Raw genomic sequence first — 11,480 nt, forward strand, 5'->3', positions numbered from 1 at the left:
GGATAGAGCCTGGAGTCAGGCTCCACGCTCAGCAGGGAGTCTGCTGGAGATTCTCTTCCTCACTCTCCCTCTGCCCCTCCCCAATCGCATATGCACTCATGCTCTCTCTCTCTCTCTAAAATAAATAAATAAATCTTTAAAAAATGAAATAAATTTTTTTAAAAAGTGAACTTTTTTTTTAAGATTTTATTTATTTATTCGACAGAGATAGAGACAGCCAGTGAGAGAGGGAACACAAGCAGGGGGAGTGGGAGAGGAAGAAGCAGGCTCATAGCGGAGGAGCCTGATGTGGGGCTTGATCCCAGAACACCGGGATCACGCCCTGAGCCGAAGGCAGATGCTTAACTGCTGTGCCACCCAGGCGCCCCTAAAAAGTGAACTTTTAAAAGCCAATTACATCTTTGCCTCTTGCCAAATAAAACAAAAACAAAAACAAAAAACAGAGACATTTACCTGTTAGTGAAAATAGTGGGATTAAAAAACAGTACTTGGCTCTATTTGAAGTTCCACTACTAATAAACATGTTTGTAGTGTACACAGACATCTATAATATATGACAGCAGCAAGTATTCAATACTGTTAAAGACAAAACAACAGGCCCAAATGGAGTCACTTATCCTAAACCCCACATCACCAAGCAGAAACTTAATTATAGCTCCAGCTCTCCCCGGAGTATCACCTTAAACCAGCCAATCAGGAACTGCCTGATTAGTATTAGCTAGGTGATCTGCCCAATAAACTCCGACCATCCCTTGTCAGGAAAGCAACCTTGCAATAACCAATCCACTTTTATTGCCCAGTATAACTTCCTTGTTCCTGCTGCCTTCTGCCTATAAAATCTCTTGCTTTATATAACTCTTTGCAGCTCTTTTTTATCTGCTGGATTAGATGCAGCCCAATTTGTGAATCACTGAATAAAACCAGTAAGATCTTCAAAATGTACTTATGTTGAATTTTTATTTTTAACAATATGGTCCTGAGGGGCACCTGGGTGGCTCAGTCAGTTAAACGTCTGCCTTCGGCTCAGGTCATAATCCTGGGGTCCTGGACTGGAGCCCTGCATCGTGTTTCCTGCTCAGTGAGGAGTCTGTTTCTCCCTCTCCCTCTGCCTCTGTGCTCACTCTCTCTCGAATAAATTAATTTTTTTTTTTAAATCTTAAAAACAAAAAAAACCCAATATGGTCCTGAGAGAGTTCATAGCTATTGTACAAGCCTTGTTTTCTGGTGTTGATATTCCATATGAAAAGTTACAGGAGTAAAGGAGGGCCCCTCAGGATGGCAAAGGACAAAATATTCAAATCATGTCTTACAAAGATTCACTGAAGAAACTGGAGATGCCCAGGCTGTAGAAGAGAAGGCTCATGGAGAGACAAAGTTTTTCTCCAAATACTGAAAGGTATTTTTCATAAAATATAATTTTAAAAGAGGAACTAGATTTATTCTAGAATGCCACAAAATTCGGAACTAGAAACAATGGCTAGGTATTTTAGAAAGATCCAGTTTATTACCATCTTAGAAAACAATTTTAGTAAAAACTTAAGATTTTTAGAATTAAAAATTCATTTTGAAACTGAGGGCCTCAGAGGGGAAGGGGGTGGGGGAATGGGATAGACCGGTGATGGGTAGTAAGGAGGGCACGTATTGCATGGTGCACTGGGTGTTATACACAACTAATGAATCATCGAGCCTTACATCGGAAACCGGGGATGTACTGTATGGTGACTAACATAATATAATAAAAAATCATTAAAAAAATAAATAAATAAAAATAAAAATAAAAAAATAAAATAAAAATACATTTTGAAAAAATGTACATCTGGAGGTACCTGGCTGGCTCAGTTGGTAGAGCATGTGACTCTTGATATCAGGGTTGTAAGTTCAAGCCCCATATTGGGTGTAGAGATTACTTAGAAAAATAAAATCTTTAAAAAAATTAATATAAAATAAAAAATAAAAATGTACATCTGTTCAATGGGCTTCTTCATAACAAAATAATTAATACATAAATAAATTACCTTCTCATTGGTAAATTTGAGGATGACCATCTCTTTGGATATTGTAGAAGAAATTTTCCAGTGGGAGAAAAAGAGACTAATAACTAAAGTACATACCAGCCCTACAATTCTATGAAAAGTTGTGGCTTAAATCTCATTAGACCCATCAGAAAGTTTCAATGATAGCAGAACAGGTCCACTGTGACTCACCATTTACCATCACAGTTATTCCTTTTCCCATCTAACCATGAAATTTGTATATTGACTGGGACAATCTCCAGGTTGGCAGGGCCTAATAATATCTACTGTAGGAAACATCTCACCACTAAGTGCCTTTTCTAGGATATCACGGGGCGCTTGGCTGGCTCATTCAGTAGAACATGGGACTCTTGATCTTGGGGTTGTAGATTCCAGCCCCACATTGGATGTAGAAATTACTTAAAAATAATTTTTATGTATTTATTTGACAGAGAGAAAGAGAGAGAGCACAAGCAAGGGGAGGGAGAAATAGACTCCCCCCTGAGCCAAGCCTGATATGGGGCTCAGTTGCAGGACCCTGGGATCATAACCTGAGCCAAAGGCAGATGCTTAACTGATTGAGCCAGCCAGGTGCCCAAAAATGAAATCTTAAAAAAAAAAAAAAAAGCATTTTCTAGGACATCAGACCAACTCCTCAGCTCATGTTAAACTGAACACTCATGACCTCATGGAGCATCTTATCTAAAGTCCAAACTGAACTCAGAATCCATCTAACCCAAGCAATTGAAACTCACATTATGTCCTGGATTAAAGGAATTAAGTCAAAATCAAATCAATTTAGGAGACACAAAATCCAGATGCCCCAATTTTTACCTCCCTTATAGTAAAATTGTGTAATTAACAAGTAGGCTGTCCCATCTCAAAAATGTTACTCAGGTCTTGGTAGTTGCAAGGATAAAAGGGAAACAGATTTACTGATGACTGATTTTTTTTTTTAAGTTTCTATTATCATTCAAACTATGCTAATCAATGGCCAGGCTTCCTTCCAGGTTGACATTCTTTCTACATTTCAAGAGCTTTCTCTGAAAGCAGATGGAAATGACTATCTGTAAACCCTGGACAAAATTTCAGTTACTAGTCTCTTCTCTAACTGTTCAAAATACTGAGTAGAGGGTCACACGTTTGGCAGTATAAAGGCCTTTTTCTACAGTTTCAGAATTGAGGGTCGTATGAGAATTCAAGTTAGAGGAATAAACAGCTTCCGTGATGACTGTTTATCTCCTCAGAAATGTGTGTTACATTCTCTGAGAATTTTTTGAATATAAAATATGCTCACCTTAGGGCTTTCCACTGAGATCCAGCTTCCTCTGTCTGAGTAAATGTAATTTCTCTTTCCCCAAAGAAAAGTTCTTCAGATGGCTTTGATAGGCAACTAGGTACCTTCCATAGGCTCTTTGAAGGGCGTCTTTTGGTGACAAATCCTCTGGTCTTAGTTTCTATTTTATTTTTAAGATATTAAAGTCTACTGTTTTTACTGGAAGGTACTGTTGATATTTTATCCAATCTTCTTTAGGCATTTTTTGAACTAGACGGTATATTTAAGACCCCACAAATCAAATAAATTATGACCGATGAGATTAATCTGAAAATGGAAAATGAAACTGAAAATTTGTTTCCCAGGACACCTGGGTGGCTCAGTTGGTGAAATGGCTGGCCGACTCTTGATTTTGGCTCAGGTCATGATCTCATGGTCCTGGGATTAAGACTGAATTTGGGTTCTGTGCTCAGCGTGGAGCCTGCTTGAAGAGTCTCCCTCCTCTCCCTTTGACCCTACTCTCCACTCCCACTCTTGTGTGCTCTCTTTCTCTCTAAAAAGAAGAAGAAGAAGAAGAAGAAGAAGAAGAAGAAGAAGAAGAAGAAGAAGAAGAAGAAGAAGAGAAGAAGAAGAAGAAGAAGAAGAAGAAGAAGAAGAAGAAGAAGAAGAAGAAGAAAATTTGTTTCCTAAACTAGTTCATTCTCTAAGAGTCCTCAGTTCTGCCTTTGATAATGATGCATTCCCGTCAGAGTCAAGTATATATCTTCAGCAGAGCACCAGGCAGTTTTCATGATCACAGTTGTTATTAGATGAAAGATCTGGCAACTTATAGATGAAGCTTATTCTACTCTGTTAGACTTGTATGGGCTTAGAGGAGACAAACCTCTAACTCTGGATCTTCATGCATCTGCCACCGAGTCTCCTGGGTGCACAGCTTAAGATCTGAAGAAGTACTGCATATGTTCACATTCGTTTCTTCTATTCCTCCCATGACCCCATGTTACTGGTAAGAATATTTCTTTTGCCAGCTAGCTAGCGCTCTATAGATAAAATCCTTATAGTTCTGAAAAAAACAAAAAAAAAAAAGAAAAACAACATTGCTTTGTAGCTTTCAAAATATGCAATACTCAAAATTCCACTTCTAGGAATTTATCCTGAGGACATACAGCACAGACACAAAGCTACTTTATAGGGATAATCATTATAGTCATGTTTATGAAAGTTAAAATTAGAAATATATAAAATGTACAAATATAGAGGATCATTTGAATAAGTCATGAAACATAAAAATGATGGAATGTATAGAGCTTAAAAAATGATTTCCTAAACCTATAACTTGGTAAGCATGAAAAGGCACATTCATACTTCATTAAATAAATAAAAGATTTTAAAGTATTATAACCTGGGGCGCCTGGGTGGCACAGCGGTTAAGCGTCTGCCTTCGGCTCAGGGCGTGATCCCAGCGTTATGGGATCGAGCCCCACATCAGGCTCCTCCGCTATGAGCCTGCTTCTTCCTCTCCCACTCCCCCTGCTTGTGTTCCCTCTCTCGCTGGCTGTCTCTATCCTGTCGAATAAATAAATAAAATCTTTAAAAAAAAAAAATAAATAAAGTATTATAACCTTATTTTTAAAATACATGTTTATATACACAACATAAAATCTGGGATAAAATGCACTAAAATATTAATAATGATTATCTCTATGGGGTAGAATTTCTGTTGATTTTTTTTTTCTGTGTTTCCCGTTTTTAATAAATATGTATAATTTTCAATTCGAGCTATTGGTTTGGAGCAAAATACATAGGCGTGCATTTTACTCCACAAAATAAGTGAAGTGAAGATCACTATTGACTTAGACAAGAGCAGTTGGTGGGATAATGGGTCTGAATGACTGTTCAGCATATGTTCACTTCTCTGCGACCGACCTTGAAATAAGCTGGTGGAAGCCGAAGATGGCCATATGGATGTTCATTTCACAATTCTCTTTGTGTTTGTGTTTGATTTTTTTCATAATGAAGGTAAATAAAAAGAGAAAAGAGTAGGTTTAAGAGAAAATAAGAGGAAAGAGATCAGAGAAAAATCATCAAAAAAAAAATACAGGCAATTCTTTCAAAAAGCTTGTTTTAAAGAAAAGGAGAGAAATGGGATGGTAGCTAGAGGGTATCGGAGATCCAGAGAGAATTTCTTTTAGGATGAAAGAAGTGCAGTTGACCCTTGAACAATGCTGGGGATGGAGTGCCGCTCTTGCGCACCCCCCCCCAGGCAAATAGATATATATCTTTTCTTTTTTTTTTTAAATATTTAATTAATTTATTTATTTGACAGAGAGAGACAGCCAGCGAGAGAGGGAACACAAGCAGGGGGAGTGGGAGAGGAAGAAGCAGGCTCCCAGCGGAGGAGCCTGATGTGGGGCTCGATCCCAGAACGCCGGGATCACACCCTGAGCCGAAGGCAGACGCTTAACTGCTGTGCCACCCAGGCGCCCCTTCTTTTTTTTTTTTTTTTTAAGAAAACTCTACACCCAACATGGGGCTCCAACTCACATCCCCGAGATCCAGAGTTGCATGCTGTACCAACTAGGCCAGAGAGATGCCCCCCCATGTAACTTTTGACTCCCCCAAAACTTAAGTACTAATATCCTACAGTTAATAGCCTTGCTGGTAACATAAACAGTCAATTCACACATATTTTGTCTGTTGTATGTGTTATATACTGTATCCTCACAATAATGTAAGCTACAGGAAAGAAAATGTTAGTAAGAAAAGCATAAGAAAGAGAAAGTACATTTATGATACTTCACTGTATTTACCACAAAAAAAATCTGTGTGTACATGGACTCATGCAGTTCGAACCCATGTTGTTCAAGGGTCAACTGTATAGCATTTGTAAATGATTCAGGAAAGGGGGGGCTGATAATAACGCAGAAGAGGTTTGGGGCCAGTTGCTGTAAGAATGAGTTTAACTGGGTTAGGGAGGGAAAAGATTTATTTACACAAGTAGATTGGCAAGAAATAAGAGGAGAAAAGGTCCAGGCTAAGATAACAGAAACTTTAATGCCTTTATAGGAACTAGATTTTACTCAGCTAATTATTGGGAACCTTCAAAGGATTTCAAACAGGGAAGTGGCCTGTTAGATTTGTACTTCAGGTAACAACCCTTTATCCAACACGGGATTCAATTTAGAATGTGAATTGACCGCTTCTTTTCAATAGTTGGTATTTCTGATAGAGCACCCAACCCGAAAATGCTCAAGGGAATTCTTGCGGATGGCATTTTGCACCTTTTTGGAAATCTGAGTGTCAACCTATAAAGTTTGTCTCACGAAAGAATGTCAACATTCACTGTGTGACTACCAAATGACCAGTATTAGAGAGTGTATTTCTTCTTTGTAATTTCATATAGGAAGAATGGTATTTCATTACGGTTTTAAGTTCCATTTATTGAGCCTCTAATGAGAATAAACATTTCCATATGTGTATTCATTTTCTGTATTTTTTTCACTACATTGTTAGTAAACTTTATTGCGGTTAAAGGTGAAGTTGTTGTACAATGTATTTTAATCCAAGAAGTCTCGAGCAAAAAGAGAAAACTGTTTCTATTATCAGCCCAGAACTTCCTTCTCAAAGAACCCTAAGCTTTTAAATTGATGTAAAATATTTAGTTTTAACTATCTAAACATAGAGTGTAAGGAGCTGGACACACAGTAACCATAGGACACATCCTCCCTTGTGGAGAAATAGTCAGATCCCATGAGGAACCGTGGCTTGCCTGCCATTACAAATGATCTCCCTACAGACCCTCTGTTGATACGCTGTAGAAAGCTTTTTATGTCTGCCAGATGTAGACATCACTGTACAAGCTTTAATTTTTTGAAGAAAGGAATGTGCAGACATTAAGCACAGTATTGAGCAAGAAGAGAAAGAAGATAAAATCTGGACCTATTTTGGCTTAGTTGCAGTTTAGGGATAAGGTTTTGGTAGAGTCCTTAAAGATACTAAAATAACTGGCTCCTATTAAATAGCTGTCTCGGTGTCGTGCACGTGTGGGGAGTGAGAGGGAGGTATAGCGCATCTGTTGCTGTAATGGAGGACGAGCAAACTTTTTCTGTAAAAGGCCAGATAGCAAATATTTTAAGCTTTGCAGGCCATCCAGTTTCTGTTGCAGCTATCCGATTCTGTGGTGTATTGAGAATGTAGCCTTGGGGGCGCCCGGGGGGCCCAGTAGGTTACACGTCTGACTCTTGATTTCAGCTCAGGTCATGATCTCAGGGTGATGAGATTGAGCCCCAAACTGAGCTTCACATTCAGCAGGGAGTCTGCTTGAGATTCTCTCTCTCTCTCTGCCCCTCCCCACCCACCTGCCCCACACTGTCTCTTTCTCTCTCTCTCTCTCTCTCTCTCAAATAAATTAATCTTTTTTAAAAATGCAAAATTAGACCTTAAACAAAGGAGCATGGTGGTGTTCTCATAAAACCATGTAAATGGACACTAAAATATGAATTTCATATCATTTTCACATGTCACAAAATACTATTCTTTTTTAATTTTTTTCCAGTTATTTCAAAATGTGAAGTATTTACTCATGGACTGTATAAAAACAGGCATGTGGCCAGATTTGGCCCATGGTCTGCAGTTTGCCTGCTTCTTCTGTAACAGATTGTTTCTTTTTGAAATGAATTAGTATTTCTGAAGAATTCTGAATATAAACAGCCCTTCTAATTCCCCAAATGAAGATATTAGCATAAATACTACATAAATGACAAACTGTAAAGAGCAGATGATCGCATGTGTGAAAGTTGAAGGTATTATTAAATTCAGTCATGCAAACAATTCACAGCTCATAAGGATCCATTTATTTTTCCTAAAAAAGCTAGTCTGCACATTAAAATGCTTGTCTTTAATTACATTAATGTATCTACCTGGCAGCAAGATTGGTGGTAAAGGACAAAGTCCTGGGAAGAGAGTTCACAGCTATGATATGAACTAGTTGTGTGATTTGAAGCAAATCACTTAAACTTTTTTGGCTTCCATCTCTAAAATAAAGTCACTAGACTAGGTGTGAGTTCTTAATCAAGTATATTGAGTTAGAGTATAAAGTGTTTAATCTAGCTTATATTCTTGGAATTTATGGGCCCTGAATTGATAGAATATTTCTCAGTCATTTTTATCTTTGTTCATTATTGACTAAGTCCAGGATTGAGACAAGTACCTGAAACATAGTAGGAAGTTAATAAATGTATTGAATAAATAAGAAAAACATAAATTCTCTCTTAATAAAACAATGTATAAAAAGTTAAAATAAGGTACTGTATTCATTTAGCAAATACTTTTTTGTACTTTAAGTGAGCTCTACACCTCATGTGGGGCATGAACTAATGAGCCCGAGAATCACATGCGTTACCCACTGAGCCAGCCAGGCACCCCTTTTAGCAAATACTTTTTAAATAGATATGTGTCAGGCACTGACACCAAGAGTGGTAAGACAATATACCTGTTGAGGAAATTTCAGTCTGGTGGACCCAAGGGCAGAGTGGGGTTGGAGCACAAGGCATGGTGGTAAAACTTATTTATTTATGCCAAATATGCCTTCTACTGTCTTTTCATAGTTCTAGTATAAGCACTTAGCAGAAAGAGTGAAATAAGAAATAAAAGACTATGGGCACCTGGGTGGCTCAGTCAATTAAGTATCTGCCTTTGGCTCAGGTCATGATCCCAAGGTCCTGGGATCAAGTCCCACATTGGGCTCCCTGCTCAGTGGGGAGCCTGCTTTTCCCTCTGCTTGCTACTCCCCCTGCTCGTGCTCTCTTTCTCTCTCTCTCTCTGACAAATAAATAAATAAACAACAACAACAACAACAAAACTAAAGATTCTGATCACCAATTACAACATATAGAGGAATTATTTTTTTCCCACACCAAGCAATTCTCCACCACCAGTTGGGTGTTCTACAGCTCAACTCAATTCTGAAGCTTTCTACCCAGAGACAGTGTCAGACCCCTCATGTTAAGGGTTCAGGCTCACAAGACTGCCCCCTGATCCTTCAGACACCAGTTGCAAGCACAGGTTTTCACCTGTCAACCAGCTACAGATTGGAGTTTCCAGCAACCCTATCCTTGGGTTCAATTAATTTGCTACAGCAACTCACAGAACTTATAGAAACATTTTACTTACCAGGTCACTGGTTTATTATAAAAGGTATACTCAGGAACAGCCAGATGGGAGAGATGCATAGGGCAAGGGGTGGCCACTGAACTCCCAAACTCCCGTGGAAGGCACCCCCGTCTCAGAATCTCTACATGCTCACCAGCCCAAAGTCTCCCGAAACCTCTCCTTTTGGGTTTTATGGAGGCTTCATTACATAGGCACGACTGTTTAAATCACTGGCCATAGATGATTGATTCAATGTCCAGTCCCTTCTCCCTTCCTCCGAAATCAGGGGATGGGACTGAAAGTTCTAATCCTACACTTAAGGTTGGTTCCCCCAGCAGCCAGCCCCATCCTAGGTGCTTTCTAAAAATCAGCTCATTAACATAAACCCAGTGGTGGTGGAAAGGGGCTTGCTCTAAATAACAAGTATCTATTTGATCTTTATGGCTCTGAAGTGACTTCAGGAGAGAACTACAGATGAAATATTGCTCTTATCTCTTATCCCATTGCTTTTATCACTCAGGAAATTCCAAGGATTTTGGAAGCTGTAAGCCAGGAACAGTGGATGAAGACCAATGTTGTATGAGAAATAGATTTGGGTCATCTGAATGATTAAATACATTTCTTATTAATCACAATACCACACAACATAAATTTTTATAATTTTAATTAAAATTATTCAAAGTTTAATAAATAAAATTATAAATTAAAATGTAAAATTTTATTGAAAAAGTGTCTCTTTTTTTGTTTATTTATCTTTTTTAGTAATCTCTACCCCCAACATGGGACTCAAATTCCCCAAGATCAAGAGTTGCATGTTTTTCCAACTAAGCCAGCCAAGCACTCCAGGAAATGTATCTCTTGATGAATTAAAAAGGATCTTCTCTGACACCACAATTTTAATTGTCCTTTTTGGGGCAATATATCAGAGTAAGATTCTGGGAAAAAAAAAAAGAGAGAGAGAGAGAGAGATGACTTTGTTTTCTAAGTAGAAGCAAGATCATTTTGAAAAAAGAATAGGGAAACTCTCATTTCCCTTGCACAGGAACATACTGAAGCAGATAAATTTTAGGAAATAAATATATGGAAATCTAGATTATGGAAAGCGATTCCCTTTAAATTACTTGAGCGTCCAAGTCTTGGTGGACTGCTGTTTGAAACCACTGGTTTGCACAGTGAGAGAGTGAATGGGCTAGGGCAGTAATTCTCAGTGTGATCGCCCGACCAGCAGCATTAGCACCACCTGGAAACTTGGTAAAAATGTGAATTCTCAGGCCCCACCTTAGACTATTGTGGTAGCCAGCCTCCAAGATGGTCCTCAATGACCCCTGCCTCCTGGTAGTCACATCCTTGCACATTTCCCTCCCACATTGTACAAGGGTATAATTGTGTCCTTTGTTCTGTGACCAATGGAATAAAACAGAGGCTTAAAAGACTGCAGCCTCTGGCCCATCCCTCACCCCTAGCCTCATCTCCATCATCTCTTTCATCTTGCTCAGTAAGAAAATAGCTACCATAGGGGCGCCTGAGTGGCACAGCGGTTAAGCGTCTGCCTTCGGCTCAGGGCGTGATCCTGGCGTTATGGGATCAAGCCCCACATCAGGCTCCTCCGCTAGGAGCCTGCTTATTCCTCTCCCACTCCCCCTGATTGTGTTCCCTCTCTTGCTGGCTGTCTCTATCTCTGTCAAATAAATAAATAAAATCTTAAGAAAAAAAAGAAAAAAGAAAAAAGAAAAAAACCAGCTACCACGGAGAGGTCTATATGACAAGATGTATAACCTCTTGCCAACAGCCACATATATGAGCTTGAAGGTGGATCCTCTAGCCCTTCAGATGACTGCAGCCCAACCAACAGCCTGACTGCAGCTTTGCCAGACCTTCAAGCCAAGCTTCTCCCAGGTTCCTGATCCTCAAAGATGGCATGAGGGTTTCAGAAAGATTTTAAGAAGAAAGAAAAAAGGGCGTCTGAGTGATTCAGTCGGTTAAGCGTCTGCCTTCAGCTCAGGTCGTGATCCCAGGGTCCTGGGATCAAGCCCCACATTGGG

The sequence above is a fragment of the Ursus maritimus genome, unplaced genomic scaffold, assembly GCF_017311325.1.
Source record: "Ursus maritimus isolate PB19 unplaced genomic scaffold, ASM1731132v1 scaffold_11, whole genome shotgun sequence".
Taxonomy (NCBI): domain Eukaryota; kingdom Metazoa; phylum Chordata; class Mammalia; order Carnivora; family Ursidae; genus Ursus; species Ursus maritimus.